This window comes from Phoxinus phoxinus (assembly GCF_949152265.1).
Source record: "Phoxinus phoxinus genome assembly, chromosome: 13".
Taxonomy (NCBI): Eukaryota; Metazoa; Chordata; class Actinopteri; order Cypriniformes; family Leuciscidae; genus Phoxinus; species Phoxinus phoxinus.
In genome coordinates this window covers 4617402-4623657 of record NC_136888.1, presented here as the reverse complement: position 1 = coordinate 4623657, position 6256 = coordinate 4617402, and positions in this window count along the sequence as shown.

Sequence of the window (6256 nt, the reverse complement as noted above, 5' to 3'; positions counted from 1 at the left end):
ATATTACAGTTTAAATTATGGCAGTATTAAATCATATGTTTAATTTAAATTTAGATTACTTCTTATTTATTCTAACGGAGCCTGATTGATTTAGTTTGCCTTGTTCAGAGGTGGGGTGGAAGGAAAGGTTTGTGCTGCTCTTTCAAAGTTGAGTTCATTTTTAAGGTCATTCCACTCTTCATGGTGTTCATGGTTCTATGATCATTTTTGTTTTTTTGTTTTGCACCATTTTCTTACATATTATGTTCCATTCATTAAATACACTCACATGGCAAATTGTCAGATAAGTTAGCTGGAAGTGGTCAATAATCCTGTTAAGCGCAACCGAGTCTTAAATCATCTGAAGAGCCTAAGGGCAGACTTAGTTTTTTGCAAGAAACACATCTTCGTTCTGCTGACCACTTCAGATTAAAAGGAATTGGGTGGAGATTTTCATTCCACATTTCACTTCTAAAGTGCCTCTATTATGCCATTTTAAAGTTTCCTAAGTTTGTTAGATGTCTCCTACAACAGGTTTACATGCATCAAAGGTAAGAAAAACGCTTTCATTTTCTCATAATATATATGAGCTTACTCTGCTCAGCCTCATAAGTTGATAAATGTAACTATAACTATAAAGACCTTACATAATGAACCGTTATGTTTTTATTACCTAAGAATGACCCATTTCTACAGTGGGGAGAACAAGTGTTTGATACACTGCCGATTGTGCAGGTTTTCCCACTAACAAAGCATGTAGAAGTCTGTAATTTTGATCATGGGTACTCTTCAACTGTGAGTGAATCTAGAAACAAAAATCCAGAAAATCACATTGTATGATTTTTAAGTAATTAATTTGCATTTTATTGGATGACATAAGTATAGTATTTGATACATCAGAAAAGCATAAATTAATATTTGGTACATAAACCTGTTTGCAATTACAGAAATCATACGTTTCCTGTAGTGTTTGACCAGGTATGCACACACTGCAGCAGGGATTTTGGCCCACTCCTCCATACAGACCTTCTCCACATCCTTCAGGTTTCGGGGCTGTCGCTGGGCAATGCAGACTTACAGTTCCCTCCAAAGTTTTTTTTTTGGGGTTCAGGTCTGGAGACTGGCTTGGCCACTCCAGGACCTTGAGATGCTTCTTACGGAGCCACTCCTTAGTTGCCCTGGCTGTGTTTCGGGTCGTTGTCATGCTGGAAGACCCAGCCACGACCCATCTTCAATGCTCTCACTGAGGGAAGGAGGTTGTTGGCCAAGATCTTGCGATACATGTCCCCATCCATCCTCTCCTCAATACGGTGCAGTCGTCCTGTCCCCTTTGCAGAAAAGCATCCCCAAAGAATGATGTTTCCACCTCCATACTTCACGGTTGGGATGGTGTTCTTGGGGTTGTACTCATCCTTCTTCTTCCTCCAAACACGGCAAGTGGAGTTTAGACCAAAAAGCTCTATTTTTGTCTCATCAGACCACATGACCTTCTCCCATTCCTCCTCTGGATAATCTAGATGGTAATTGGCAAACTTCAGACTTTATTTCAAAATCATACTATGTGATTTTCTGGATTTTTGTTTTAGATTCCGTCACTCACAGTTGAAGAGTACCTATGATAAAAATGACAGACCTCTACATGCTTTGTAAGTAGGAAAACCTGCAAAATCGGCAGTCTATCAAATGCTTGTTCTCCCCACTGTATCTACATACACGGGTCCCCTAACATTGGAATAGCCATTTTGCACCACCATGTTTCTACAGTGGCCCTAAACAGACAAACGCGTTTCGTCACTATGTTGTTCTTCGTGCAAAGAAGCTACAGTAGCTAAAGTCTGTAAATAAAACACTGACACAATGATAAACAAGTAACAATAAGATTCCCAATAACATATCGTTATTGGGAATGTAACTCTGGAGATGGTTAGAGGTTGGGAAGGGGGTGCCAATAATCGTCTCAGCAGTTCTAACTGTGCATTGTAGTTTCCTTCTGTCTGATTTGGTGGCTGAACCAAACCAGACAGTTAAAGATAAGCACAGGATGGACTCAGTGATGAGGCGAGTAGACCGGTGTCAGCTGCTGTTTGTCTCTTGCTCGTGTCGGTGTGAAATCTGTTATATTCTTTTTTCACAATATCTTGAAAACAATGGAGCTAACTGTGTGTGTGTGTGTGTGTATGTGTGTGTGTGTGTGTGTGTGTGTGAGTGTGTGTGTGTGCCTGTGATATGTATTAATGAAAAAAGTTAATGTTGCAGGGATCAGAAAACATATGATTTGTTCAACATGATTGCTAAGGATTGCCAGCCATTTACTATTGCTGAATGATGTTAGTGGGACTAGGGTATATGTGGATATATTAGATACAACTTTCATTCTTCCATTGAGGCAATCAGTAAAAAAGAAAAAGGAAAAATAAAAGAAGCCCAGCTAACAAAAATATGTTCTAAAAACATTTAGCTTAGTTTGCTAGTATTTCTGAATGCTCTATTAAGTTCTCATCAATGATTAAACAACCTAGAAGTAACGTTCAGACGCGTTAAATTAACGTGAAACTCAAATGTTCTGGATAAAATTTCCCATGAATGATGTTCTTTTGAAAAGAACATGCTGAACATATTGAGAGAACTTTGCCAGAATTTGTGTGAGTACTGAGAATTTTCCATGTTACATTGAAGGCCAGCAAGGCAAAAATAAACAGTACTTAAAAGTGATAAAAATCAAGTTTTTAATGTTGTTTATGTCTGTTTTTAATATGCTTTAAGACAAACCGTGTGCAAATCCATGTCAACACCATTGCTGAGTATTTTCTCTTTAAAACATTCCTGACATGGTGTGGCCTACAAGTAAAGCACAGTAAATGTGTAGTTTTCTATGAGAGGAGTGGTGGCAACCGTTGGTATAGATCAAGGGTTGACCAACCCCCCTCTTTTATCATCTTAGACCAGCCACTCAGAGTGTACACTAGACATGAGATCTAACTATCTGGGTGACATGGCACATCAGTTTATGACCAGACTGGGTCTCATTGATGCATCACTTCATCCTGTTACTCTAAAAGTGCAAGCAATAAGAGACATAGCTTTTTCTAAAATTCAAAATCTTTTTGCAAATGTCCATATTCCACAAAAAGTATTGCGTGAAATGGACAACAAAACCGTAAACGTGGTTAAGAAATGGCTTTGTCTCAACACACATTCCACAAGATGTTTTATCTTCCAGAAAAGACAGGACGGGGGGCTTGGAGTTGCAAACTGCATGTGGGAGTACACAGTACACAGCCACAAGACAGTCTCACCTCACCAACATGCTAAACTGTGATGATGTCAGCGTGAGGCAAATGGCCAGAGCATCCTTATTGCTGGATTTTAAAAGACGGAAGGTGCTACACGCATGCGTTGAGGAAGATAGCTTCCTGGGTTTTAAAAGAAAGACCTGTGGAAAGCTGGATGGACAGGCACAGTGATTTGGTGTGTCATCAGACTTAAACGATCTATGCTGGAAGACAGGTACTGAACTGAAGAAGACCTCTCACTACCAACCTGTTGAGGTCTCTGATGCAGTCGTAGAGGACCCATCTGCCATCGTGGAAGCCAGGCTGCACCATAACAACATTGTTTACCTGCTCCAGCCTAGAACATCAAAGCAGACTCTCTTGTCTATTCAAAGAGCCCAACATATGGAGTACTGGTCCGGTCTAAAACTCCAGGGAAAGTTGGAAAAACTGCCCTGCGCGGATCACTCTGTATCACACACCATCTACAGCAATGGCACCATCAGTGAGGAGATCCTGACTTTCTATGTAAAAGCATGTCTGCAGGTTCTTCTTACAAAATACAACTTATCACTGTGGTTTCCCTCCACCCATTCACCCCTCTGCATGCTGCAGGCCCCCCCATTGTTTGTCTGATATAGCAACAGTAACTAAGGAGGGCGGGGCTTACCGATAGGTCAATGAAATATAAATTTCATATCCGAAAGAATGATTTTTTGACACACAGTCAAAGACAGTACAGAACACAACAATGTGTTTATTTTCTGTGCTTATACAGTGCTTCAGGCAGAGGCGTTTGTTGCAAAAACACCAGGCTGGGTAGTTTGGCTAACTTAGGGGGGTTGGAGGGCATGCTTCCCAGAGAAAATTTGGATTTCTCGGACCTACATTTGTGCATTTTTAGGTGTTTGAAAGGCCAACAAATTGGATAATAATAGAAGCATATAATTAATAAAAATAAGATTATTTTTATTATTTACAAACTTTTGTTTTGTCATGTTTTCATAGCCTACCTAAACAGCATGCCAACTGACTTCGGTGTGCTCAGATGTGCGCGCTGCAGTTGCTAGGAAACACAGACGCGCGCGGACATGGATTTCTGTCGCACGGGTCAGCTTCAGTTTTCGGTTAAACTGCGTTACTTTTACAAGCGTTGATTGTTTTATTACTACGTTGCAAATAGATAATTTATATTACGCTATAATATAATTTATATTAAATACATTGACAAATAAAATAATTTGTTAAACTCAAACTTCAGATTTACTGGGGCACAGCAGATTTATACTGGGGCACGTGCCCCAGTAAAAGGGGTCTAGCAACGCCCCTGGGCCAAACAGTTGGCAAAGTACTGTTCAATCTCAGCCGCTATAGGAAGCATGTTTATTTGGAAAAGGCAATGCTTCCTATACCCTTAGAGCTGTATAATCCATAACAATGTGCTGATTTGTTTTAATCGGTTGGACTATTAAAATTGTTTTATTCCTAATAAAATTTGACTTGTAATGTGGAATCAAATAAAGTGTGTGTGAACATGTTTGCATGTGATATGTATTCATGAAAAAAGTTTGTTGCAGGGATCAGAAAACATGATTTGTTCAATATAAACAAAGCTAAAGAAGCCCAGAGTAGATTAGATTTAGAGTGTAGCTAAAGAAGCCCAGCTAACAAAAATATGTTCCAATAACATTTTGCTTAGTTTGCTAGTATTTCTGAATGCTCTATTCAGTTCTCGTGATTAAACAATCTAGACGTAACGTTCAGATGCGTTAAATTAACGTGAAACTCAAATGTTCTGCATAAAACGTTGCATGAATGATGTTCTTTTGCAAAGAACATGCTGAACATATTGAGAGAACTTTGCCAGAATTGTTATGAATTCTGAGAATTTTCCATCTTACCTTGAAGGCCAGCAAGGCAATTGGGGGGCAAATACCCCCCTGTGGTAAAAATCAAGTTGTTAATGTTGTCTATGTGGTGTTTTTAATATGCTTTAAGACAAACCATGTGCAAATTCATGTCAACACCATTGTTGAGTTTCTCCTGGAGCAGAGAAGTCTCAAGAGAAACCAGGTCATCCCAGTATATACAGTTTATATTTTTTATATCAAGTAGATTTAGCAATATAGTGGGTGACTTATGTATATGATGTATATTACGCTGTTATGATGAACTATAAAGGTAAATGAGTAGCAAAACTCGAGAGCACGTAGATGTGAATTTGAGAACTTGTACAATAAATATTTGTACTTGTATGCTCAAATTTACACTCACAGCTCTGATGTGAAAACCTGTAAAATAAAAATCTGAAGTTGAAATTTGTACTCGCAGAGAATAGTCTCAAACCTGTAATCTGAATTTGAAGCTGCAGACAAGTAGTCACAGATGTGTAAAATGCCATTCACAAAAATACAATGACTGACACAAACGTGTAATATATATTTGCACTTCTTTTTTTTCTTATTTATTTGATTGGGACAATGCATTTTAATGAACATAACATGGAGTACATGCATGTAAAAATGCCGGATTATAGCCAAGGGCTAATTTCCATCCGTAGTCCCACGTACTAGGATCACACAGCTCACAAAACATTGTAAAAATTAAAATTTACATCTACAGTCAAGTCCTATATACAATATTCAAACAAGACTACATTCTACTTCACAAACACTCATCCATATACACATTACAACGTAAAACACTTTAAAAAAGGATAAAACATACATACTAATGTGTACAGCTTTGATTTGCCCATAGCCATTTTTTCAGTGAGACTTTAAATGAGCTATAGTGTCACGATCCACACTCAAGGAGACAAGGGAGATCCAATCGCAGTAAGTATTTATTAAGGGGTAATCCGTACTCACAAACAGTCCAGGCAAGGGTCGAAAACAACAGGCAATCCAAAGAAAACACGAACAGAAGTGTGGGGACAATATACAAGGACTCCGTGACAAACACTGAACAGACAGGGTATATATACACAAGTGCAAACAAGGTGA